Source organism: Microplitis mediator, chromosome 6 (assembly GCF_029852145.1).
Source record: "Microplitis mediator isolate UGA2020A chromosome 6, iyMicMedi2.1, whole genome shotgun sequence".
In the NCBI taxonomy this organism is placed as follows: Eukaryota; Metazoa; Arthropoda; class Insecta; order Hymenoptera; family Braconidae; genus Microplitis; species Microplitis mediator.
The window spans coordinates 23,052,994-23,070,397 of NC_079974.1; the positions used below are offsets into that span (position 1 = coordinate 23,052,994).

The 17,404-nt window shown below is 32.1% G+C and overlaps 1 long non-coding RNA gene across 1 annotated transcript in view; it reads left to right on the forward strand.

Moving 5' to 3' along the window:
- Positions 1–796: 796 nt before the first annotated feature.
- LOC130670170 (uncharacterized) overlaps positions 797–17,404 on the forward strand; it is a 45,591-nt gene continuing 28,983 nt past the window's right edge. Inside the window, exons 1-2 of the long non-coding RNA XR_008990323.1 lie at positions 797–1,345; positions 6,035–6,218. This is a non-coding gene — a long non-coding RNA (uncharacterized LOC130670170). The remainder of the gene's footprint in view (positions 1,346–6,034; positions 6,219–17,404) is intronic.

A 17,404-nucleotide genomic window follows, 5' to 3' on the forward strand; every position in this document is an offset into this window, starting at 1 on the left:
TTTTAAATTCTATACCTCAACGAAATTACGACTACGTTGTCCTTTTTTCAATTAAGGTTTTAATTTTTTTTTAATTAATTAATAAAATTTTAATACGGTTATGACAGTTGAAAGTCATTGCATATTTTTAAAAAGTGGGGGGCACTGTCTGAGAATGCCCTTAATATTTTTCAACTGACAGTTGATTTTTGAAAAAGTTTACCAAAAAAAATTCAAAGTGACGCTTAATTATATTTACAGAAGTGATTTTGGAATGTTTAAAAACCATTTAAAATAGAAAATTTTTTTTTATCAAATTTTGGGGTACTCCTTTTGCCCCCCCCCTTCCCCTACTATTCTGATAATTCTTATCATGAAACAGCTAAAAGTTTAATATTCAAAAAACGTAATGCAAATTTTTGTACCCACGGCAATTTTTCCAGCTGCTCTAAAATAAATTTATAAGAAAAAAAAATATTCTCTAGCTCATTAAATCCGTCATGTCTATTTTACCTCATCGCTATGATATGTCATCCCTTTTTCTAGCTCGAAAAATTTCAAAAAAAAATGTCTCCATGCCTAAACCCAGTCTAGACTTTCCACTGATTTCGCTTCCAGTCTCGTTCCGAAATAACGAAAAGACAAATGAGAAAAAAGTATCTATTGGAGTAGGATTCGAGGACTTAAAACTTTAGAAAAGTGTGCGACCTAAAAATGAAAGGAAAAAGTAGTGACAGGTATAAATCTGCATACCCGAGGCTCCTTTCCTTTTTTTTTCTTCTGAAAATTCTTATATATTGAAATAGAATACCAAATTTATTCGAGAATCTTCGGGTCTCAAAAACAATATTCCTGAAAAAACGACAAACGAGAATTGACAGCTACCCAATTCGTGTCACGCTTTCGACTCACTTTTATTTTATTTTTCTTTTCCAATAATTCTTCCATAAGAGATAAAAAAAAAACCTTAATAATATAAAGGAATATTTGTCTTTTTGCCAAGGGATTTTTTAACCGTGACCTCTTTTAGTTCCCGCATTTATTACTTTTATTGAAAATAAAAAATCCCGTTGATAATTTGAAAATGAAACTCGTTATGACGGTAATTAATATCCTCGTGGATTTAAATTGGAGTACCGGGAATAAATTAATGCATCATTTTTCAGGTTCTGATTACACTGGGTATGAATAAACTATTGAGTTATGTATTTACATACACGTCCATGTTCTACACTCGTACCAATGCACTGCTGGATCATTCATTTCCTCGTGGATAATCAGGTGAACGGAATCGAACCCGTAGAATGCATGTTACGGGAAGAGATGAGATTAAGAGTGAGACGAAATAAACCAATGGCATTATAAGGTAGGATTGCAACATAATTTAACTTCTTATTCTCAATAAAAAAAGTTTAATTATGTATATGTTCATTCCAATAGTGATAGCTCGGTGATTTGTGCGCTAGCTTATTTTTTATTTACTATCTTATCAACTTGTTAATTTAAATAATTTCCAGTTTATTATTATTTTTCAAAATTACTCAGAAATTCCTCCATTGAAATCCATTTTTCATGAAAAATCAGCAAAAAAATGACAGAAATGCCGTAAATTTGAAAAAATTTTTAAAATGGGACTTAAAATTTTTTTATGAAAACTTTCCGAAGCTGAAAATTATATTCGAGGCAAATTGGGCCAGCCAAAATAAAATAAATTTTCTTTTTCATTTTTTTGAATGATGGATTTTTTTTATTTTCCAAAAATGGAATGAGAGTTTGTGCAAAAAATTTTTCAATGGCCCATTTTGCCCTTCATATTTTTTTTTCGAAATATTTGAAAATTGCGTCGTAGAATTGGTGAAAAATCACGATTGCACGTTAACTAGAAATCGATCAGAAAAGTGAAAATTACCGCCAGGTTGCCATCATGGTCCGGCTTACTCATACAAAGTTTGGAAATTGGCCCTAGATTGGGCCATTACTAGGCCAAGAATGTCGATTAATGGCTCAGCAATGGAAATTTTCATTGGCCGATAAACGGCTTATAGTCGGGATGACAACCTCGGCCCATTAATGGCGCTCGACTATCAGCCGATTAATGGTAGCCAGCAATCAGCCAAGCAAGCAAATAGATTTAATTAATAAAAAATTTTATTTTTATTATCCTAGTAGAATTCATGATCATTAACGTTTAAACTATTTAAGTGGGGTAATGATGTGAAAAAAACTTGGTGAAAATTCTGCTGGGCTCTGGGCGCGAACTGCCGTCCTTCTGATTGCTGGGTCTGAACACTGGCTACTGGACGAACCTACTAATGTTGAGCTGATACTTTAATATGATCTACTTATTCAGTCTACTTCAACAACAATCAATCATGGAACACTGATTCACCAACAGTAGCCCAACGTTGCGAACCGATAATCGGCCAGTCGTAAGCAGCCATTCATTGGCCAGACATCGGCAGCGTCGTTTAAAAAATTAAGGCTGCTGGTAATTAACCAGGTTTGGGCCATTACTAATTGCCAATGCTTGGCCGAGTGACGGCAGTCAGACATCGGCCGATCTACGGCATTTTTTCCATTAACGGCGACTTTTTATGGGTAGTATGACACCGTAGCATTTCAAACAAGAATAATTTTCCCGTGCATAAAACATTAGATAGTAGATGTAGATGGCAGACACGGAATATCAATAAATAAAGGTATAAATCTTAAAATCATGAGTTCCGTTATTATTCTGGTGTTGCTCGACGGTGGCGGCGGGCGATGTTGCCCTTTAGTCTATTTGCATTTAAACGGCTCCCTGGTTGACAAATGAGGCCGATATTATCGTACAATCGATCGCCGCGAGAAATCGCCCTGGGTATATTCTCTCGTTCTTACTTTATATCTCCTTGCTGATGGAGAAGGAGAAGGTGATAGTATTCGAACAAAGTTGTGTGGGTAGTCGGATGAATTTCAGGTGGAACAAAGCAGATACAGGGAGAGAGAAAGAGAGAATAAGAATGAAATGTTAAAAATAGAATAAACAATATGTAAGAATAAGTTAAGTGAGAGATGAAACAATCGGAGGAGCTCCGAGGATACAAGGAACGACAATACGAACAAGACAACAAACACTTTTCAGTGTTGCTGCTATTGCTGGTTCTGGAGCTGTTGGGTTATATGGAATACAACAAAACCGAGTAAACAAGGCTTGTTTTCGTCGTTTTCATCTTTTATTCTCTTTTCGCCTTTATGTGTATGTCCTTTTATATTTACTTATTCTCCACACAGGATTCTTCGGTGTTTCACCAAGCAATCGATTACCATTCTCGCTTGACGTCTCCATTCGCATGGTAACCATTCTATGGGAACGTGCCCGGACAAAGAGGATTCACGTTATTTATACAGCTTTAAAATAAATATTACTATGGAATTTAAACCACTTAAATATACGTGCACTGAAAAAAAGGATTTCTTGGCGCAAGAAATATTTCTCATTATGAATTGAAGACTAAAATTTTCCTCCGTCTCAAAATGTTATGTTCTAAGTCTCGGTGATCTCGGCCGATTGCCACCAAAACCATGTACTTGAAGATCGGAACGTTTTTCGTGCAACGAAAATGAAAAAAATTTATATAATTTTACTTAAGAAGTAAATGGGGTAGGCTGCAATTTTCGGCTGACGTGCGAAACATTTCAGAAATCTAGATCCAGTTGATTTCTTTTAACTTTTCATTTCAATTTTTTGAATTTCGTTCAGGAAAAACGTTCCGATCTTCAGGTACATCCAAAACCCCCCTAGTCGAAAAATAGAACCTCGTTTGAACCTCTATAGTGCAAAAACGGAAATAAGCGCAACATAGAGGTTCAAATGAGGTTTTAGAACACATTTATGTGCAGCCGCAATTCGAGGTTGGAATTGAAGTTCATTTTTTCGACCCGGGTCCACAGGAACGAAGGAGAAAATTTTTTTCTCAGCATCAAGCCCTGAGTAGATTTCCTATCGAAAGTCTATAGGATTTTTTAGACGGTGATCCCGACCAAAATTGAGGTGTCCGTTGGATGTTTGAAAGCTGCGGGTATGGGACAAGTGTCCTCAGTTCCTTATTGTCATCAAAAACAAAATTGAAGAAATCAAATTTTTAAAATCCACCCCGAGTCGAAATTTAGAGCCTATAGCCCTAAATAGATCCGATTTAGAGCCCTGTAGTCCTGTAGCTCCGACTTTGAACCCGGAGGTCCTAACATTCAATGAGAGGTCCGATTTTGAGCCTTCAAGTCCGACAATATTAGTCCCGTAATAATAATAGGCCCTAAATCGGACCTAATTTTAATTTTCATCAGGTCCTAGATTGAGCCCGCAAGTGCCGAAAACGGAAATTTGAAGCACCTCAGGGACCAAAATCGGACCTAATTTAACATAGAAACAGACTCTATTTAGAGCCTCCAAGTCCGAAATAGGTCCGACTTTAGAAGGCTCTAAGTGGGCTCTAAATTTCGACTCGGGACATTAAGACATAAAACAAAGAAAAATTTAATTATAGAAACGATTCGTGTCCATATAGAAAACTCGTCGATGTATAACGAAGCCACTGCCATACATGTCCACATAAAACATATAAATCTAAATATATACTATACGCTGTACTCTAGAATAAATCGTGAAGGAGCAATTAGAATATTTAAACGTAACATTGTGAAAGAGGATGGGCTCGGCTGACACTCTGACAGGCCTCAGTAAAATGTTCCACGGTTGCCTGCGTCGCCCTTTATATTTTGTGCGACACATCTTTTCTCAACAATTTTTTTTCTCTCTCTCTCTTTCTCGCTCTCCTTGTAGGCTGCCGTCTATAGAACACAATACCTCAATAATATTTTTCGCTGGTGTTCTATAAAGTCTAAAGAGGTGCGTACAGAAGCAACTGCTTACATCCTCGTAGCAGCACTTAGCTCGTAACTGTACAATGTAATTGTCCCTCAAATCATCGGTGTGTAATAAACACCTCGGCTATATCACATTATGTATCGTTAAACTCGTAACGTTTTGTAGTTAAATAAATTTTTTTATCATTTTATTACTCAAGTGCATGCGATCCTAAGGATCGTTTCACACGTAGACTTTATTGTCTAGTCATTTTGTTAACAATAAATATAAAAATCAGTGTGACCATCTGTGGTTGATCCACACAATAAAAATAAATTAACATGTCATTCTTGCTTTTTTTTTTAAGTAAAAATAATTTTTTATTATTAAAGTTTTGAATTTATAAGGAGTTTAAAGCCGAGTAGTAGTCAAAAAATTTTGAATCTTAAATTCGTGTTAATGCGCGAAAATTTCAAGTCAAAATTTTATTTAAATTTTTTCTCGGCTGAAAAGTGGCCAAAAAAAGGTCCAGTGGACACAAGGCTGCAAACTAGTCAGGCCTTTAATTAAAATTCATTAAGGAGATTTTTGAATGATCCGGAAGTTAGCAGACAATTAACAAATTTCGAATTTTTTTTTCAACAGTTTAATTTAGAAAAAAAAAAACTGAAAAAATGCACATGTAGAAAATTAAAAAAACTAGAGGTGCAATTTTTTTAAATATTTTTTTTTTTCTAATCTATAATTTTTAAAAACATCCAAAAATTATTAGACTTCGGCCAATTTCAGTATCGTGATTTTTACATGATCCTGAAGTTAACAGACAATTAAGAATTGTGGGATTTTTTTTCTACATCAATTAAAAAAAAAAAAAAAATAAAAACAAAAAATATACACATTTAGAAAATTTGATAAAATACAGGTGCATTTTTTAAAAATATTTTTTTTTTAATAATTTATTGTTTTTACAAATAGCCAAAAAATTATTAGACGTCGGCTAATTTCAGTATCATATTTTTACCAAAAATTCCGTATAAAATTAAGTCATAATTTTTTTTTTAATTAAATTGATCAATGTCCTCAAATTGCGAATATATTTAATTAATATGAGGACTTATATTTGTGAAATTTAATGAACGTAATCATAGACAAGTGAAAGTTGGATTAATTTTTTTTTTCATAAAATTTATTCACATGATAATTTAACAGGCTGACCCCTCGGATGGTTCAATGACAGCTTGGATGTGAACCTGGGTATCAGCAAGTGTGTGAGCTGAAGATTCGAAGATGCTGAGCACGTAAATTAAATAGCGCCTTTGGCACCTGTGCCGGGCTCACAAAAACCGCTGAGATAAGAAGCCGTACTGAAAAATCTCATTACCGCAAGACAAAGGTGAGTCGATTAATCATAATCCAAAGACTCGCGTGTAATTTATTACCCATGTTCTCCAGCCATTATATTCCTCCACCTTTTTGTACACAAAAGTTGTTAATATTTTACTTTGTACGTCTCAGTCGGTAATTTCAGTGATTACTAATTTGTTGGGATTTAATCCGACGATAATTTAATTCCATTGAATTGATAAAATTTTAAAACGAAAGCGAATCAATTCGGCGGTAGGATTATTTATTGTCTGGCTCTACTCCGGTATCTGGGAATAGTATTGCTGCTAGTAGACTTTGAAAAGAACAGTGACGGCAGGGAGAGACGCACGGCATAAATAAGTTCAAGTAGAATAATGGTGTTAATCTTACGGGCAGTGTGTGTCACCGGAGGTGGTCCGATGATGGATGCCGGGCGCCTCGGGGTGGTCGACCTGGCTAAAAAAGACGCCTCGCTGAGGCCATAGGCTCGTATATATGTATACATATATAGAGATATATATGTAGTAGGTTAGGTAGCTCTCAGGTAGCCGACATGAGGCCCCGGGGGTCCTCGGTTTTCTCGGCAGCACGCGCTGCCCTCGTCGTGACTTGTGCCCCGGCCCCGACATATCCGAGATCAAAGTGACTGGTATATTCTCTCAGAGAAAGACTTTTATGGACGTTAATATCACTACGTTCGTGCCGATGAGAAACTATTATTTAAGACACTCTCATTGCAACATACATCGTTTTTTTTTTCGAAATTTAATAGACATTCGAATGATATTTATTATTCAAAATTTCACGATTCTGAAGTTAGCAGACAATTACAAATTTTTGGATTTTTTTTGAACAATTAAATTTGAAGAATAAAAAAAAACTAAAAATATGCACATGTAGAAAATTTAAAAGACTACAAGTGCAATTTTTTTAAATATTTTTTTTTTATCATTTATCGTTTTTTTTTTAAATCCAAAAATTATGATCCTGAAGTTAGCAGACAATTACAAATTTTTGGATTTTTTTTGAACAATTAAATTTGAAGAAAAAAAAAATAAAAATATGCACATGTAGAAAATTTTAAAAACTACAAGTGCATTTTTTTAAAATATTTTTTTTTTTATAATTTATCGTTTTTTTGAAATCCAAAAATTATGATCCTGAAGTTAGCAGACAATTACAAATTTTTTGATTTTTTTTGAACAATTAAATTTGAAGAATAAAAAAAAATAAAAATATGAACATGTAGAAAATTAAAAAAACTACAAGTGCAATTTTTTTAAATATTTTTTTTTTTATAATTTATCGTTTTTTTTTTTAAATCCAAAAATTATGATCCTGAAGTTAGCAGACAATTACAAATTTCTGGATTTTTTTTGAACAATTAAATTTGAAGAATAAAAAAAAACTAAAAATATGTACATGTAGAAAATTAAAAAAACTACAAGTGCAATTTTTTTAAATATTTTTTTTTTTATAATTTATCGTTTTTTTTTTTAAATCCAAAAATTATGATCCTGAAGTTAGCAGACAATTACAAATTTCTGGATTTTTTTTGAACAATTAAATTTGAAGAATAAAAAAAAACTAAAAATATGTACATGTAGAAAATTTAAAAAAGTACAAGTGCAATTTTTTAAAATATTTTTTTTTTTTCATAATTTATCGTTTTTTAAAAAATCCAAAAATTATTAGACGTCGGCTTATTTCAGTATCATAAAATTTTATGATACTGAAGTTAGCTGACGTCTTATAATTTTTGGTTTTTTTTATAATGATAAATAATGATAAAAAAAATTTTTGAAAAAATTGCACCTATAGTTTATTAAATTTTCTACATGTGCATTTTTTTGGATTTTTGTTTTTTTTTATAATTAATCGGTTGAAAAAAAATTTGAAAATTTTTAATCGTCTGCTAATTTCTGAATCATTAAAATTTCAAGTAATTTTAATATGATCCTGAAGTTAACAGACAATTAGCAATTTTTGTTTTAACAAAAAAAAAAAACTAAAAATATGCACATGTAGAAAATTAAAAGAGCTATAAGTGCAATTTTTCAAAATATTTTTTTTTTACAATTTTTCGTTTTTAAAAAAATCTTAAAATTATATGATGTCGGCTAACTTCAGTATCGTATTTTAATTACCAACTTTGTCTACATTTTTTTTATTTTTCTTGAAAAGTAATTAGACGCTGAGTTATTATTATTCGCAATTAATTATCTAAGACATTTGAAATAGTTAAAAGCCTTGCGGCGGTTGACCGCTAATGATTTTCCTTTGAATGCTAATTCATCAGAAAAAAAAATGATCAGTGGAACTGATGCATGGTAACAATTTAGCTGCAATAAATTAGCATAAATAAAGCAATTTTATCGTGTATGTAAATAATAGTCGGGTGTGACATAGGTTCGTTCTCCTTGTCCACTTGTTCTTCTCTCGCTCTTATTCCTCTTGTTAATTTTAATCTTAGTCTCCTTAACTCGTATTTATAATGCCGAGCCCGTAGTTAAATCTCCCACGATCGGCGCCCGACTAACCGATTGTCCTCTTAGTATTATATCTGCTCGGCTTGTGTCTCTTACAATTTAAATAAAGACCTGCCCCGGCTAAGCCGTATAAGCAACAAACCAAGACATTAAAGCCAAATAAGAATTAACTATTGCGTTGAGTATAAGGCGCCGGCGTCTTATATAGTGGGCGAGGTTATATATCTATATATACATATATATATACACTTGTCTCGAAGTATCATTGCGATTATAGTACAAGATCAGTAAATATAAATATAAATATATATATAGAGTTATAGGTGCGCCTACTTCCTTTCTCAAGTTATAATATACCGATTTTTTTTTCTATCCTCCATTTTTTTTTTTTTTTTTTTCAATTAAATAAATTTTTTTTTGTCCATTGATTTTTTTTCGAGTAAGAAATAGTTCAAGTGAATTAAAAAAATAAATAAAAATTAAATGGGAAAAGTTTTACTTGCAGAGCGTACAGCGATCTGTTAATTAATTCCAATTAGGAATTGCGGATACGTTTGAAAATAATGAGAAAAAAAGAATTAATTTAAATGGAGGCAAGGAAGAAAATTTCTGGGGTAATAGTTTATAAAATAGCGGGAAATTTATATTTAATTACAAGAATAATTTAATATTGTGGACATGGGCATAAATATTGAGGGAAGTTCGGGGGTTAAAAGTCTTGTGAGAAAGAAGCAGGGGGTGGGAAAGAGGATTTGAATTGTCAATTGGAAGTAAATGTTGAATGGCAGAGATTTAAAAGTCTCTAATTCATTGAGAGCGGATCGGAATCGCGTCACCGCGGAGATCGTTATCGCGAGTGTATTCTCGTGCGAACGAGATCGGAGGGAAGATAGCTGTGATGCGTATGCGGAATCAAGAAAGATTTAATGTCTTGCGTTTCTTGCAACCGCTGGCTTTCGAAAAGAAAAATCGACTTTTTTCACTACTGGGAAATTTAGTACGCGAGAAGAATATTTTATTTTTGTTACTTGGAAAAATTCACATAGGGGAGGGTGGGGCAGAGCGGCCCCCCTGAAATTTTGACCAAAAAAAAAATTTTTTTTTTTTCGACTAATTACTATAAATCCGATATGTTTGCGCATTTTTACCCCTACGCATGACATTTGGGGCAAAATGGACAAGCCCAAAATTTTGAAAAAGTGATTTTTTCATATTTTTATCGTCAAATTATAAAAAAATTATTATAATTCCACATTTCTAGCCCTACGCATAACACCTGGGGCAAAATGGACCAGCCGAAACTTCCGAAAAAATTATTTTTTCATATTTTTCGGCCGTTTCTCTATGTAAGAGGCAAATTTGGTCACTAAAAATTTATAAAAATTAAATTTTTTTTTTTAGTTGATAAATTTTTGAAATAAAGTAAAATTATAGAATTGATTTTTTTTTTTTATTAAATAACAATTAGTAATTAAGGTAATCGAGAGTGAACGATTTTTTACGCTTTAAAAAATTTTTTTCGAGTAATATAAAACCAAAAATAGTTGTCAAGAGAAAGAAATACATTCTTAATGATAAAAACAATTTTAAAAAAAAAAAAAAACGAAAAAAAAAATTTTTTTATCACTTTTTGAAGGGGGGCCGCTCTGCCCCACAAAAAAAAAAAAATTTTTTCAGAATTTTGGCAAAATGTCCATAAATTTGTTCGAAATAGGACAAAAGTAAAGTGATCTTATGGTTGAAAGCCACAAAAAATAATAATTGGCTTAGGGGGGCCGCTCTGCCCCACCCTCCCCTATAATTTTTTTAAACCGTAGATTAAATATTTTAGTTGGCTCAGAATTTAATTAGGGGAAAAATGAGACACTTTTGTTGTGACAAATAATTTCTTTTACATTAATAATAATAATTATTTTTACCAGAAACTTTAAATCGACTGTCCAGTCAGAACTGATCATCTTGCCCCATCTTTTCTTATAAAAATTGGAGCCTAATTTACCTCAGGTTTTTCGGTATTCAATAAAATAAATAATAATAATAATGAATACAAAAGCTCCGATAGCTTTTTACTCGACTGCTCATCGCTTGTCGATAATGTGAGAATTTTTAAATGGAATAGTCAACTATTGTGACGGGATTAAAAGCCGAGGGTGTATACTACACACATATGAAGGCATATATATATATATATATATATATATATATATATAAATTTACTAATGAGTTTGAGAGTATGAGACGCGACACGTACTGATGACGTACGAGGGTGCGTACGTCGAGTCTCCAAGGGGCGGGTCGCGTGTATCCCCATGACAACCGTTAGCCTCCCTGATGAAGCTCTCCCTTCATCACCGGAAGTCGTCTGTACGAAAAGCTTCCTCGCCTCAATACTAGCTCGCTCATCTCTCCAACAAGTGTCGAGCCTAAATTATATTAACTCTTTAATTTAGATCATCCATTTCTCGACAAAATCCATTTTCCTATTCGTCCTCCCGAAATTTCTTCAGACGTTTCTCACCCAAAAATTTTTTTTACACCCAAAAAAATTATTAGCCTTATCAATAATTTATCAAAAAATAATTCACAGCTTCAAATAAAAAGAAAAGTGAATAATTTTCCGTCTTAAAAATTCATTTTTTTTTCAAATGTATTGACAAAAAAAAAATCTTGGAAATGTGAAATAAATTTACTCGTAGCAATTTTATCGACTCAATTGTCCCATCACTTGAGCGAGTAGATTGAAGAACATTACACGATTTACTCTCAGCAGTAGCAGCAGCAGCAGAAGTAGAAGTAGTAGAAGTAGTAGGGGTTGGAAGCTTCATTTCGAACATTTCGCTCATCTTTTCTGAATTTCCCTGCACCTTATCTTCTAGAACTCGTAGCATTACGACTGTACATACATATATATATGAAAAATATGTACTGTTATAACCAGGAGTGCAAATGTATCGTAAATTGTCGGTCGGGAGAGTGCTTAATGCAGAAGACGAGGCCTCATAACGGACTTACTACAAGACAACTTTAACTTTAAAATTGTTTTGTATGTATATATGTATGTATGTATGTATGTATAGATATGGGAGAAACTCTCGCAACGTGGTCTAGTACTAAAAGTGCCATTTGTACGACCGCGATATTTTTTCACGTGAAAATGTCGCGGAGTACAAACTCTTGAGAGTTGGCAAGTAAAGTCGCGACGCCTACTTGTGAGTTATTGTCATGGTGGTTGGATCGAGGTGTTCTATTCCTGATACTCGTATCCTCTGGCTCCTTCTATCACTCAACTGTATATACTATCATTATGCACGTACGATGTACTAATGGTTTCGTAAACGTCACTCGGGATAATCGGACGAGACCTTATTCTCCTGCGGTTGGACAAATTTACGTGAAAGCTCACCGAGTATTTTAACAGCCGCCTCAAGTACTCTTCATATTTATACTCCATCACATTTTCAATATTGATAAATATAAATTCATTTTTTTATAGAGATTTTATTGCTCGAAAAAATAAAATTAAATTTTCAATTTGAAATTTTTCATGTGAACCAAAAAAAATTTTTTGAAATTCGGCTCCAGTTCAAATTTAAAAATAAAAAAAAATTATATCAGAGCTTCAAATTTCCTCATCAATGTTTCAATATAAAAAATTTTTTATGAACTTATATATATATTAATAAAATAATAATAATAATAATAATAATAATAATAATAATAATAATAATAATAATAATAATAATAATAATAATAATAATGAAAATAATAATAGTAATGAAAATAATAATAATAATGGAAATAATAATAATAATAATAATGAAAATAATAATAATAATGAAAATAACAATAATAATAATAATGAAAATAATAATAATAATAATAATAATAATAATGAAAATAATAATAATAATAATAATGAAAATAATAATAATAATAATAATAATAATAATAATAATAATAATAATAATAATAATAATAATAATAATAATAATAATAATAATAATAATAATAATAATAATAATAATAATAATAATAATAATAATAATAATAATAATAATAATAATAATAATAATAATAATAATAATAATAATAATAATAATAATGGAAATAATAATAATAATAATAATAATAATAATAATAATAATAATAATAATAATAATAATAATAATAATAATAATATTTAAAAAAAAAATTTTGGTGGCTGTAGAATAATTTCAGTTTTTGAAAAAAAAAAAAAAAAAATTGAAATTCTTGTGTGAAAATTGACCTTTATATCAAATCTACCCCGATGACGTCTATTAGTCGGCGTAATATTAGGGGATGTATATTACTTAGACAGGGGGCACATGGTCGGGAGTAAGCTCTCGGTTGCCCTCAAATCATCGCGGGGTGTGAGGCAAATGACGTTCGACCACGCGGAAGTAATGCGATAATGTTGGCCATGAAAGGCTTTGCCGTGATATCTGCTGGGTTGCTTTGATGTTCAGCCTTTGCGCCCTCTCTTCAAAAAAAATTATAAAGAGAAAAATAAAAGGCATAAATTGGTCGCTCTTTAGTGTCATTAGCGACCCGGGAACTAGGTGACTTCCTGTTGGATCTTACTCTAAACCTTCATTTTCTCAAAATAAAAAATCTCGCAGCTCATGACGTGACCTATCAACCTCTTTGTCAAATTGTAAATAATTAATCATCTAGGGAATATTTTTTTAGATGAGATAAATATTCACTAATTTTATGTCTGCATGCAATCACGTGACTCTAGAATATTTTTTTCATTTATTTAGACCCGGATGATCTGTAATCTTCTATTGGCATTGAGTAAAACCAGTCAAGCATCACAAGTTAATTCCTGAGTACTTACTCAATGGATGATGCACGTGAATGCAACACACTAGAGTTATAATGAATGGTCAGGCATTAGGTCACGCTGTGTCTATTGTGATACATACTAATATTTTTTTTATACTTTAACACTCGATTATTAAATTAAATGCAGACCAAATTTCGCGGCCAGTTCATTTTAAAATAACCTCAAAAAATTTTACGACAGATTCCCAAAATATAAAACTTTTTTTTTCTGTACACGAGTTCCAATTTTTTCGACAAATCATCAATTTTTGGTCCACCCATACAAAGTCGCCGAGCTTCGAAATTTTTCCATAGATCGGCCGATGCCTGGTTTGCAATGATTGGCCAATAAATGGCTAACTATACTGGCCCATGCATGGTGAATTATTGGCAGCCGTCTTTTTGCTTATAAAAACGGCGCACAATTGACCGCCGTTCGTTGGCCAACGGTTTGATCGTGCTCTTGATACCAAGCTTCGGCCGATGATTGATTGCCACAATTGGCCAATGCTTGGCATACCGTCATCATCCGATATTTAGCCGATCATCGGCCGATGCTTCAAAATTGGCAGCCAGTAATGGGCCGATTCTTTTTTTTTGTATGGGCAATTGAAAACCGACTTATACACTTATAAAAAAAGGAGGAAGTGGGGGTCAACTGCAAAAAATTCAACAAAAAATTCCCTAAGTGTCAATTATCATCTCAGATCAAAAAAAAAAATGATGAGTGCTCTCACTTCCTAGAAAAAGGTTTAAAAAAAGTGAAGTTGTTTGAAAGAGCGAAACCAGTCTCCGAGGTCAATAGATCATTGGGCAATAAAATTTAGCAGTATATAGGAAACAAAAATACAATAGTAGCAAAATGAGTGTCGAAGCCTCTCACTCTATCATTTCGAGTGTGCATCCTCCCGCCCTCGTCTCTCATTTTCTCCTTGTTCCACAAATTCTCAGATTCTCGAGCTCACTCTGGTTCGTGGGCTACATTAGCTCGCCCTCTCGTTCCCAGTAATGACAATCATTACCGGAATGATTGCACCAGCGGCGGGTCCGCAGCGCCGGCCCCACTATTGGGGGATGGAACACACCACCTTATAGAGTAGTCTCCAGTCCTCGGTGTGAGCGGATTGTCACATGTTATCCCAGTGAATCAACTTTGTTGTAAAAATCCAGTGTTCTGCTATAAAAATCTCCCATTTTTAAGTTTTAACCCTTAGAATTTTTTTAACCACTCACCCACTCACTGACTCTACTCATAAGTAAAATTAAAGTGTACAGTGAATATCTAATAAATCTTATTATTATTATTATTATTATACATGTGTGTTTCTTGGTATTCAATCAATCCAATTATCGATCTGTTATTGCGCCAATAATTGTGCATTTTCTTATTATTTAACTTGCAATTGTAAGATGACATCACGCAGGCATTTGCCATTTTTATCAACAGAAGGTTGCGAGAGAGATGAGAAAATCAATAAAATTATTTACTCAGGGTAGTGATTATAATCAAGGTCTGGCGAAACATTAACAGAAATAATAGTCATACTGGAAAATGTTTAATTTATAAATCCAGACATAGGCAAGGATTTATACGATTGTTTTTACGCGGTCCGACGGAAAACGGGAATTTCCAGTGATTTTATAAAATAATTCAAAATTGTGTTAAATTATCAGTGAGCTGTGCAAATTATCACTCAAAATTTTATCCAAATTCTCTACTCCCACTTCAGTAATTTGAATTATTTATTTATTTTTTTAAAATTTTACTGAAAGCCCGCGTAATTTAAAATTTTATTAAAACATAAAAAAAATTTTCGTCTGTGCGATTCCATTCCGCGCAGCTTTCTCCTGATAATAAAATAGTTTTTTTAATGTTTATTTTTTTCTAGATAAATTTAAATAGCGGCAATAAAAAGTATATACGTAAAGACACGGTTGTAATTTAGTTTTATGGTCATAAGTTGTAATAATACGAGAAAATTTTTAGTCTCATGTAAACTCCGTTCCGCGATAGCGCCCAGAGCTTATCGGGCTTTTTATCCTTCTGTATAAAAATATCTATTGCAATCTTTATACCTTTATATATATGACACGTGTAATTTTAATTTATGACCGCATTTTTCGATTTAATTGCCCGCGACTAATAAAATTCAAAAAACTTCTAACCCGCGTCAATGTAAATTTTGCAAACAGAAATGAATCATTGACTAAATTTATTGAATTGAACAATTGAGCAAACGAAAGTTTGTAATTTTTGATTAGCGTATTCAAAATTTGCATACTTTCATTGGGCTATATATATATATAGATATGAATATTATGTAAGTTATTTGTTATTGTGTAGAATCATGCTATCGGTATTGATTCAATAAAATTACACACATTTGTCTTGATTCAAATTCAAACACGCTCAGCAAACATGACTCGTAATAATCACACATCGGCAGATACTACTTATTAATCTAAATGAACTAGTGTATGTGGTAGCACATATGTACACACACGTGTTTTTTTGTGTTCTCTAGTATTAGCACCTGTTGGTCTACTCAGTATTAGTTTATATTTTTAGCTCACATGAATCAAATATTAGGCATCACTGTGTTATTAATCTATAGACCATTCATTAAAACGAAAATTTTTATTTTTATCCCTCGTGTACAAATTGCTGTGTACCGATTCGCGAAGAGGAATTTGTGTAATTTAAATAGTAAAAATAAAATCAATTTCTGTTTTGCTCTTTTCTTTACTAATGAATTTGCGGTTCAAAATCGGAGGTGAATTCGGAGATATGAATTTTGATTCATTCTGAATTCGCTCAGGCGCTCGAAATTCCGGAGTTTTTTAAAAAATCATTTCGCATATGGAGTAAATGGATACGGATGTGAATTTCTTTAAGTCCGCATTCACTACGATCCGCAGTTTTGATATTAAAATAAAACCTACGGAGTCAATTTCACTTCGAGGAGAACAAATAAATAAAAAATCGTTCACTTTTCATTTAATCCGCATTCACTTCAGTTCGGAGTTTTAATTTTAAATTAACCCTCCTTCGGAGTGAATTTCGTTTTGATCCGCAGTTTTGGTATCAAAATAAACTCCCTTCGAGGTCAGTTTCACTCCAAGGAGATTAAATAAATAAAAAATCATCCGCTATTCATTAACTCCGGATTGCTGGTGCTTCAATAATAAAAATTCAAATAAAATTCGCTCTCGGAGTAAAGTAAAATAAACATATTTTATAATTTTATAACGTCTTCTAATCAGTTTAAGAAAACTCAAAAAAAAAATTATTACCTAAAAAAAAAGTCTAGATCTCGCCCGAGTCGAAATATTCAACGTAAATTCAACGTTTTCAACGTAAATTCAACGTTTTCAACGTAAATTCAACGTTTTCAACGTTGATTTATATATATATAAATATAATATGGACCTATTTGCATATATATATATATATATATATATATATATATATATATATATATATAAATATAATATGGACCTATATGCATATATATATATATATAAATATAATATGGACCTATATGCATAATTATACATATATGTGATATCTCGAATATAATCATTTATACTGAATTATAATAATTTGAAATCATTTTTGATCGGGCAATCTTATGGCAGTGTTAGTCTTCAATTTAATGTTGTTGAATTAAGTGACAGCATCATAGATTGTGTTTTGGAGAAAGACCTTGAGGATACTACTTATCTTTTTGATAATTAGTCTGGAAAACTTTGCGATAAAGCTTGGTGCTTTCTTTTCCCGATCTCTTTTCTTTCTCATAGGCCGATCACTGTCCAAAATGTTCAATTTAAGTTCAAAACGTTGAAAACGTTGAATTTACGTTGAAAACGTTGAATT